A 12,003-nucleotide genomic window follows, 5' to 3' on the forward strand; every position below is an offset into this window, starting at 1 on the left:
CTTTTCATCTCAATGCTCCATGAACCCTGTCATCACAATGCACCATGCCCATCATCATAATGCTTCAGGCTATTGTCATCACAGTGAAATCAATATTCTGCATGACCTCTGTCATCATAATGCTCCAAAACCTTGTGATCACAATGTTGCATAACACTTATCATGAAAACACCCCATGACGCTCATCATCACAATTATCCATGGTCTCCTTATCACAATGCTCCATGATCTTTGTCATCACAATGCTCAATACACTTGTCATCACAATGCTCCTTGACACTTGTCATCAGTATGCTCCTTGAACCCTATCATGACAAGGCTCCATGCCTTTTTCATCAAAATGATCCATGACCTTTTCTTCACAATGCTCCAAGATCCCTGTAATCACAATGCTCCATGCACTAGTCATCACAGTGCTCCAAGACTCGTGTAATCACAAAGCTCCATGACAATTTTCATCAGAATGCTCCATGAGACTTGTCATCACAAGTCTCCATGGACTTCTCATCAGAATGCTCCAGGGCCTTGTCATCACCATGCTCCATTCCCTTGTCATCACAATGCTCCATGACCCCTGTCATCACAATAATCTATGAATATTTTCAGCCCAATGCTCCATGACACTTGTCATCACAATGATCCATGCCCTTGTCCTCCCAATGCTCCATGACCCCTGTATTCACAATGCTACGTGACGCTTGTCATCACAGTGCTCCATGACACCTGTCATCACAATGCTCCATGCCTTTGTCAGCAAAATGCTACATGACCTTGTCATTACAATGCTCTATGCGCTTGTCATCACAATACTCCATTACCATTGTCATCACAACCCTCATGAACTTTGGGATCACATTGCTTCATGCCCTTGCCATCACAATGCTCCATGCTCCTTGAAATCACAATGATCCATGACCTCTGTCATCACAATTCTCCAAACCCTTGTGATCACAATGTTCCATAGCCCTTGTCATCACAACGCTCCATGATGCCTGTCATCACAATACTCCATGCCCTTTTCATCACAATGCTCCATGACATTTGTCATCACAATTCTCAATACACTTGTCACCACAATGCTCCCTGACACTTGTCGTCAGAATGCTCCTTGAACCCTATCACGAAAAGGCTCCATACCTTTTTCATCACAATGCCCCATGCCGTTTTCATCACAATGCTCCATGCCATTGTCATCAAAATAATCCACAAGCTTGTCATCAGAATGCTCCATGACCCTTGTCATCACAATTCTCCATGCACTTTTCAGCACAATGCTCCCTGACACTTGTCATCATAAAGTTGCAAGCCATTGTCATCACAATGATCCATAACATTTGGCATCACAATGCTCCATGTCATTGTCATCACAATGGGCCATTACATATGTCATCACAATGCTCCCTGACACTTGTCTTCACAAAACTGCAACACCTGGTCATCACAATGCTCCATGCACTTGTTATCACAATGTTCCATGACCCCTATCATCACAATGCTCCGTGACTCCAGTCATCACAATGCTTCATGACCATTTCATCACAATGGTCCATGCGCTCATCATCAACAGTCTCTGTGACTTTTTAACCCCAATGCTCCATTAACTTTTCATCACAATGCTCTTGGACCCTTGTCATCACAATGCTCTATGCCTTTCTCAGCACAATTGACCTTGACGCATGTCATCACAATGCTCCATGGCATTCTCCTCACAACGCTCTTTGCCCTTGTCATCACAGTGCTCCAAGACCCCTATAATCACAATTCTCCAGGCCCCTTTTCATCAGAATGCTCCATGATACTTGTCACCAGAGGTCTCCATGGTAATGTCATCACAGTGCTCCAGGACCTTATCATCACAATGCTCCATGACTCCAGTCATCACAATGCTTCATAATATTTGTCATCACAGTGGTCCATGCCCGTGTCACCACAAGGCTCTGTTACATTTGTAACCACAATGCTCCATGAACATTTCATCACAATGCTCCGTGACACTTGTCATCACAATGCTCCATGCCTGTGTCAGAAAAATGCTCCATGACCATTGTCATCACAAAGTGCCACGTGCTTTTCATCACAACGGTCCACAAATTTGTCATCACAATGCTCCATAAAAGTGTAAGCACAATGCTGCATGCCCTTCAAATCACAATGCTCCATTACCCCAGTCATAACAATGCTCCATGACCCCTGTCATCACAATGTTCCACGACCTTGTCATAACAACGCTCCATGACACTTTTCATCACAATGCTCCAAGACCCCATTAATCACAATGCTCCATGCTGTTGTCATCACAAAGCTTCATGACATATGTCATCAGAAAGTTCCATGGCCTTCTCATCAAAATGCTCCATGCCCTTGTCATCACAATGCTCCAAGACCCCTGTAATCACAATGCTCCATGCCCCTTTTCATCAGAATGCTCCATGAGACTTGTCATCACAAGTCTCCATGGTCTTCTCATCACAAAGCTCCAGGACCTTGTCATCACCATGCTCCATTCCCTTGTCATCACAATGCTCCATGACCCCTGTCATCACAATAATCCATGAATATTTTCAGCCCAATGCTCCACGACCTACTCATCACAATGCTCCATGGCTAATATCATCAAAATTCTCCATGACCACTGTCATCACAACACTCCATGACACCTGACAACACAATGATCAGGGACACTTGTCATCACAATGCTCCATTCCCTAGTCATCAAAATGCTTCATGACCCCTGTCATCACAACACTCCATGAACATTTTCAGCCCAGTGCTCCATGACCCTTGTCATCACAATGCTCCATGACCCCTGTATTCACAATGCTCCGTGACGCTTGTCATCACAGTGCTCCATGACACATGTCATCACAATGCTCCAAGAACCCTGTAATCACAATGTTCTATGCCCTTTTTCATCTCAATGTTCCATGAAACCTGTCATCACAATGCACCATGCCCATCATCATAATGCTTCATGCTATTGTTATCACAATGAAATCAAAATGATCCATGATCTCTGTCATAACAATGCTCCAAACACTTGTGATCACAATATTCCATGACACTTGTCATCACAATGCCCCATGACGCTTGTCATCACAATTATCAATGGTCTTCTCATCACAATGCTCCATGACCTTTGTCATAACAATGCTCAATACACTTATCATCAAAATTCTCCCTGACACTTGTTGTCTGTATGATCCTTGAATCCTGTCATGACAAGGCTCCATGCCTTTTTCATCACAATGATCCATGTCCTTTTCATCACAATGCTCCAAGACACATGTAATCTCAATGCTCCATGCCCTTGTCATCACAATGTTCTAAGACCCCTTTAATCACAATGCTCCTTGCCCTTGTCATCAAAAAATTCCATGACGTATGTCATCAGAATGCTCCTGGGCCTTCTCATCACAATGCTCCATGCCCTACTCATCACAATGCTCCAAGACCCCTCTAATCACAATGCTTCATGCCCCTTTTCATCAAAATGTTCCATGAGACTTGTCATCACAAGTGTTCATGGCCTTCTCATCACAATGCTCCAGGACATGGTCATCCCCATGCTCCATTTCCTGGTCATCACAATGCTCCATGACCACTGTCATCACAACACTCCATGACACCTGACAACACAATGATCCGGGACTCTTTTCATCACAATGCTCCATTCCCTAGTCATCACTATGCTCCATGACCCGTGTCATCACAATAATCCATGAATATTTTCAGCCAAGTGCTCCATGACACTTGTCATCCCAATGATCCATGCCCTTGTCATCCCAATGTTCCATGACCCGTGTATTCACAATGCTCCGTGACGCTTGTCATCACAGTGCTCCATGACACATGTCATCACAATGCTCCATGCCTTTGTCAGAAAAATGCTACATGACCTTGTCATTATAATGCTCTATGCGCTTGTCATCTCAATACTCCTTTTCCACTATCATCACAATCCTCCATGAACCTTGAGATCACATTGCTTCATGCCATTGTCATCACAATGCTCCATGCTCCTTGAAATCAAAATGATCCATGACCACTGTCATCACAATGCTCCAAACACTTGTGATCACATTGTTCCATAACACTTGTCATCACATCGCTCCATGATGCTAGTCATCACAATACTCCATGCGCTTTTCATCACAATGCTCCATGACATTTGTTATCACAATGCTCAATACACTTGACATCACAATGCTCCCTGACACTTGTCATCAGAATGCTCCTTGAAACCTGTCAGGAAATGGCTCCATGCCTTTTTCATCACAATGCCCCATGCCGTTTTCATCACAATGCTCAATGTCATTGTCATCAAAATACTCCACAAGCTTGTCATCAGAATGCTCCATGACCCTTGTCATCACAATTCTCCATGCACTTGTCAGAAAAAAGCTCCCTGACCATTGTCACCACAATGCTCCAAGCCATTGTCATCAAAATGCTCCATTACCTTTGTCATCAGAATCCTCCATGACACTTGGCATCACAATGCTCCATGCCATTGTCATCACAAATGGCCATTACATATGTCATCACAATGCTCCCTGACACCTGTCTTCACAATACTGCATGACCTGGTCATCACAATGCTCCATGCCCTTGTCATCACAATGTGCCATTCCAACTGTCATGGCAATAATCCATGCAACTTTTTAGACCAATGTTCAATGTCCTTGTCATCACAATGCTCCATGCGCATGTTATCACAATTCTCCATGACCCCTGTCATCACCATGCTCCGCGACTCCAGTCATCACAATGCTTCATGACCTTTGTCATCACAATGGTCCATGCCCTCGTCATCAACAGTCTCTGTGACCTTTTTAACCACAATGCTCCATGAACTTTTCTTCACAATGCTCTTTGACATTTGTCATCACAATGCTCCATGTGGTTGTCAGCACAATGCTCCATGACACATGTCATCACAATGCACCATACGCTTGTCATCACAGTGCTACACAATCTTTTCATCACAATGCTCCTTAAAATTTGTCATCACAATGCTCCATGCACTTCTCATCAAAATGCTCTCTCACCACTGATAACACAATGCTACATCATTATTTGTCACAATACTCCCTCACCACTGTCATCACAATGTTCTATGACTCCTGTCATCACAATGCTACATGCACTTATCATCACAAAGTTCGATGACCCCTGACATCACAATGTTCCATAACACCTGTCATCAAAATGTTCCATGACACTTTTCATCAAATTGCTCCATGACCCTGTCATCACAATGCTCCCTGCCCATCTCATCACAATGCACAACGCCCTTGCTATCAAAATGCTCCATGACATTTTTCATCACAAAGATCCATGACTTTTGGCATCAAAATGCTCCATGTCATTGTCATCAAAATGCTCCATGAACGCTCTCATCACATTGCTCCATGCCCTTGTCTTCACAAAGCTCCATGATGCATGTCATCAGAATGCTCCATGGCCTTCTCATCACAATGCTCCACGCCCTTGCCGTAAGAATGCTCCATTACACCTAACATAACAGTGCTCCATGACCTCTGCCATCACGATGTTCCATGGCCTTGTCATCACAAAGCTCCATGACCCTTCTCATCACAATGCTCCAAGAACCCTCTAATCACAATGCTCTATGCCCCTTTTCATCTCAATGATCCATGAACCCTGTCATCACAATGCACCATGCCCATCATCATAATGCTTCATGCTATTGTCATCACAATGAAATCAAAATGCTCCATGACCTCTGTCATAACAATGCTCCAAACCCTTGTGATCACAATATTCCATATCACTTGTCATCACAATGCCCCATGACGCTCGTCATCACAATTATCAATCGTCTTCTCATCACAATGCTCCATGAAGTTTGTCCTCACAATGCTCAATACACTTGTCATCAAAATGCTCCCTGACACTTGTTGTCTGTATGCTCCTTGAATCCTGTCATGACAAGGCTCCATGCCTTTTTCATCACAATAATCCATGTCCTTTTCATCACAATGCTCCAAGACACATGTAATCTCAATGCTCCAAGCCCTTGTCATCACAAATTTCAATGTCGCAGGCCATCAGAATGCTCTTTGGTCTTCTGCTCTCATTGCTCCATGCCCTTGTCATCACAATGTTCCAAGACCCCTGTAATCACAATGCTCCATGCCCTTGTCATCAAAAAACACCATGACGCATGTCATCAGAATGCTCCATGGCCTTCTCATCACATTGATCCATGCCATAGTCATGGCAATGCTCCAAGACCCCTCTATTCACAATGCTCCATGCCCCTTTTCATCAGAATGCTCCATGAGATTTGTCATCACAAGTCTCCATGGTGTTCTCATCACAGTGCTCCAGGAACTTGTCATCACCATGCCCCATTCCCTTGTCATCACAATGCTCCATGACCCCTGTCATCACAATAATCCATGAACATTTTCAGCCCAATGCTTCACGACCTACTCATCACAATGCTCCATGGCCAATATCACAAATCTCCATGACCACTGTCATCACAACACTCCATGACTCCTGACAACACAATGATCCGGGACTCTTGTCATCACAATGCTCCATTCCCTAGTTATCACAATGCTCCATGACCCCTGTCATCACAACACTCCATGAACATTTTCAGCCCAGTGCTCCATGACCCTTGTCATCACAATGATCCATGCCTTTGTCATCCCAATGCTCCATGACTGCTGTATTCACAATGCTCCGTGACGCTTGTCATCACAGTGCTCCATGACACCTGTCATCACAATGCTCCATGCCTTTGTCAGCAAAATGCTACATGACCTTGTCATTACAATGCTCTATGCGTTTGTCATCGCAATACTCCATATCCATTGTCATCACAATCCTCCTTGAACTTTGGGATCACATTGCTTCATGCCCTTGTCATCACAATGCTCCATGCTCCTTGAAATCAAAATGATCCATGACCTTTGTCATAACAATGATCCAAACCCTTGTGATCACAATGTTCCATAACACTTGTCATCAAAACGCTACATGATGCCTGTCATCACAATAATCCATGCCCTTTTCATCACAATGCTCCATGACCTTTGTCATCACAATTCTCAATACACTTGTCATCACAATGCTCCCTGACAATTGTCATCAGAATGCTCCTTGAAACCTGTCACGAAAAGGCTCCATGCCTTTTTCATCAAAATGTCCCATGACGTTTTCATCACAATGCTCCATGCCATTGTCAACAAAATACTCCACAAGCTTGTCATCAGAATGCTCCATGACCCTTGTCATCACAATTATCCATGCACTTGTCAGCACAATGCTCCCTGACACTTGTCATAACAATGGTGCAAGCCATTGTCATCACAATGATCCATGACATTTGGCATCACAATGCTCCATGCCATTGTCATCGCAATGGGCCATTACATATGTCATCCCAATGCTCCCGGACACCTGTCTTAACAATAATGCATGACCTGGTCATCACAATGCTCCATGCCCTTGTCATCACAATGCGCCATTCCAACTGTCATCGTAATAATCCATGAAATTTTTAGACCAATGTTCCATGCCCCTCTCATCACAATGCTCCATGCCCTTGTTATCACAATGCTCCATGACCCCGGTCATCACCATGCTCCGTGACTCCAATCATCTCAATGCTTCATAACGTTTGTCATCATAATTGTCCATGCCCGCGTCATCACAAGGCTCTCTGACATTTTTAACCACAATGCTCCATGAACTTTTCATCACAATGCTCTTTGACACTTGTCATCACAATGCTCCATGCGCTTGTCATCACAGTGCTCCACAATTTTGTCATCACAATGCTCAATAAAATTTGTCATCACAATGCTCCTTGCACTTCTCATCAAAATGCTCTCTCACCACTGATATCACAATGCTACATCACTATTTGTCACAATACTCCCTCACCCCTGTCATCACAATGTTCCATGATTCCTCTCATCACAATGCTACATGCACTTATCATCACAATGTTCGATGACCCCTGACATCACAATGTTCCATAACAACTGTCATCAAAATGTTCCATGACAATTTTTATCAAATTGCTCCATAACCCTGTCATCACAATGCTCCCTGCCCTTCTCATCACAATGCACAACGCCCTTGCTATCAGAATGCTCCATGACCTTTTTCATCAACAATATCCATGACCATTGGCATCACAATGCTCCATGTCATTGTCATCAAAATGGTCCATGAACACTCTCATCACATTGCTCCATGCACTTGTCTTCACATAGCTCCATGACGCATGTCATCACAATGCTCCATGGCCTTCTCATCACAATGCTCCACGACCTTGCCATCACAATGCTCCATTACCACTTTCATAACAATGATCCATGACCCCTGCCATCACGATGTTCCATGGCCTTGTCATCACAAATCTACATGACCCTTCTGATCACAATGCTCCAATAAACCTGTAATCACAATGCTCTATGCCCCTTTTCGTCTCAATGATCTATGAACCCTATCATCACAATGCACCATGCCCATCATCATAATGCTTCATGCTATTGTCATCACAATGAAATCAAAATGCTCCATGACCTCTGTAATATCAATGCTCCAAAACCTTGTGATCACAATATTCCATATCACTTGTCATCACAATGCCCCATGACGCTCGTCATCACAATTATCCATGGTCTTCTCATCACAATGCTCCATGACCTTTGTCATCACAATGCTCAATACACTTGTCATCAAAATGCTCCCTGACACTTGTTGTCTGTATGCTCCTTGAATCCTGTCATGACAAGGCTCCATGCTGTTTTCATCTCAATGTTCCATGCACTTTTCATCACAATGCTCCAACACCTATGTAATCACAGTGCTCCATGCCCTTGTCATCACAAAGCACAATGACGCATGCCATCAGAATGCTCCTTGGTCTTCTCCTCACAATGCTCCATGCCCTTGTCATCACAATGTTCCAAGACCCCTGTAATCACAATACTCCATGCCCCTTTTCATCAGTATGCTCCAAGAGACTTGTCATCAAAAGGCTCCATGGTTTTGTCATCACAATGCTCCAGGAATTTTTCATCACAATGCTTCACGACCTTGTCATGAAAATTTTCAATGGCCCTTATCATCATAATGCTCCAAGCCGTAACCATCACAATGCTCCATTATATTTGTCATCACAATCCTCCATTACATTTGGCATTACAGTGCTCCATGCCATTGTCATCGCAGTGGACTATGACATATGTCATCACAATGCTCCCTGACACCTGTCTTCACAATACTCCATGACCTTTTCATCACAATGCTCCATGCCCTTGTCATCACAATGCACCATGCCCACTGTCATCACAATAATCTATGAAACTTGTCAGACCAATGCTCCATTCCCCTGTCAACACAATGCTCCATGCCCTTGTCATCACAATGTTCAATGACCCCTGTCATCACAATGCTCCGTGACTCCAGTCATCTCAATGCTTCATAACGTTTGTCATCAAAATGGTCCATGCCCACGTCATCACAAGGCTCTGGGACCTTTGTAACCACAATGCTCCATAAACTTTTCATCACAATTCTCTGTGACCCTTGTCATCACAATGCTCCATGTCTTTGTCAGAACAATGCTCCATGACGATAGTCATCACAATGTGCCATGTGCATTTCCTCACAACGTTTCACAACTTTGTCATTGCAATGCTCCATAAATCTTGTAATCACAATGGTCCATGCTCTTCTCATCAAAATGCTCTCTCACAAGAGATATCACAATGTTCCATCACTAGTCATCACAATACGCCCTCACCCCTGTAATCACAATGTTCCATGATCCTGTCATCACAATGCTACATCCCTTTATCATCATAATGTACCATGACCCATGACATCACAATGTTCCATAAACCCTGTCATCAAAATGCTCCATGACACTTTTCATCCCAAAGCTCCAAGACCCCTGACATCACAATGTTCTATAACCCCTGCCATCAAAATATTCCATTACACTTTTTATCAAATTGCTGCATGACCCGGTCATCAAAATGCTCCCTGCCCTTCTCATCACAATGCACCAAGCCCTTGTCATCAAAATGCTCCATGACTTGTCATCACAAAGCTCCATGACCCTTGTCATCACAATGCTCCATGACATTGTCCTCACAATGCTTCATTAACCCTCTCATCACATTGCTCCATGCCCTTGTCATCACAAAGCTCCATGACACTTGTCATCACAATGCTCGATGCCCTTCTCATCACAATGTTCCATGCCCTTTTCATTACAGTCCTGCATGACACATGTATCACAGTGTTCCGTGCACTTGTCATCACAATGCTCCATGCCCACTCTCCTCACAATAATCCATGAAACATTTCATACCAATATTCCATACCCTTCTCATCACAATGCTCCATTACCCCTGTCATAACAATGCACCATGACCCCCGCCATCACAATGTTCCACCGCCTAATCATCACAAGATTCCATGACACTTCTCATCACAATGCTCAACACCCCTGAAATCACAATGCTCCATTCCCTTTTCATCACATAGCTCCATGACGCATGTCATCAGAATGTTCCATGAACTTCTCATGACAATGCTCCATGCCCTTGTCATCACAATGCTCCAAGACCCTTGTAATCACAACGCTACTTGCCGCTTTTCATCTCAATGCTCCATGAACCCTGTAATCACAATGCACCATGCCCATCATCATAAAGCTACAGGCTATTGTCATCACAGTGAAATCAATATTCTGCATGACCTCTGTCATCATAATGCTCCAAACCCTTGTGATCACAATTTTGCATAACACTTATCATCAAAACACACCATGATGCTCATCATCACAATTTTCCATGGTCTTCTTATCACAGTGCTCCATGATGTTTGTCATCACAATGCTCAATACACTTGTCATCACAATGCTCCCTGACACTTGTCATCAGTATGCTCCTTGAACCCTATCATGACAAGGCTCCATGCCTTTTTCATCAAAATGATCCATGACCTTTTCTTCACAATGCTCCAAGATCCCTGTAATCACAATGTTCCATGCCATTGTCATCACAAAACTCCATGACGCATGTCATCAGAATGCTCCATGGCCTTCTCATCACAATGCTCCATGCCCTAGTCATCACAGTGCTCCAAGACTCCTGTAATCACAATGCTCCATGACAATTTTCATCAGAATGCTCCATGAGACTTGTCATCACAAGTCTCCATGGACTTCTCATCACAATGCTCCAGGGCCTTGTCATCACCATGCTCCATTCCCTTGTCATCACAATGCTCCATGACTCCTGTCATCACAATAAACTATGAATATTTTCAGCCCAACGCTCCATGATGCCTGTCATCACAATACTCCATGCCCTTTTCATCACAATGCACCATGACCTTTGTCATCACAATTCTCAATACACTTGTCATCACAGTGCTCCATGACACTGGTCGTCAGAATGCTCCTTGAACCCTGTCACGAAAATGCTGCATTCATTTTTCATCACAAAGCCCCATGCCGTTTTCATCACAATGCTCCATGCCATTGTCACCAAAATAATCCACAAGCTTTTCATCAGAATGCTCCTGACCCTTGTCATCACAATTCTCCATGCACTTTTCAGCACAATGCTCCCTGACACTTGTCATCATAATGTTGCAAGCCATTGTCATCACAGTGATCCATGACATTTGGCATCACAATGCTCCATGCCATTGTCATCACAATGGGCCTTTACATATGTCATCACAATGCTCCCTGACACGTGTCTTCACAAAACTGCAACACCTGGTTATCACAATGCTCCATGCACTTGTTATCACAATGTTCCATGACCCCTATCATCACAATGCTCCGTGACTCCAGTCATCACAATGTTTCATGACCTTTTACATCACAATGGTCCATGCGCACATCATCAATAGTCTCTGTGACTTTTTAACACCAATGCTCCATTAACTTTTCATCACAATGCTCTTGGACCCTTGTCATCACAATTCTCT

This window comes from Mesoplodon mirus (genome assembly GCF_964341445.2).
Source record: "Mesoplodon mirus genome assembly, contig: HAP1_SCAFFOLD_34, whole genome shotgun sequence".
NCBI lineage: Eukaryota > Metazoa > Chordata > Mammalia > Artiodactyla > Ziphiidae > Mesoplodon > Mesoplodon mirus.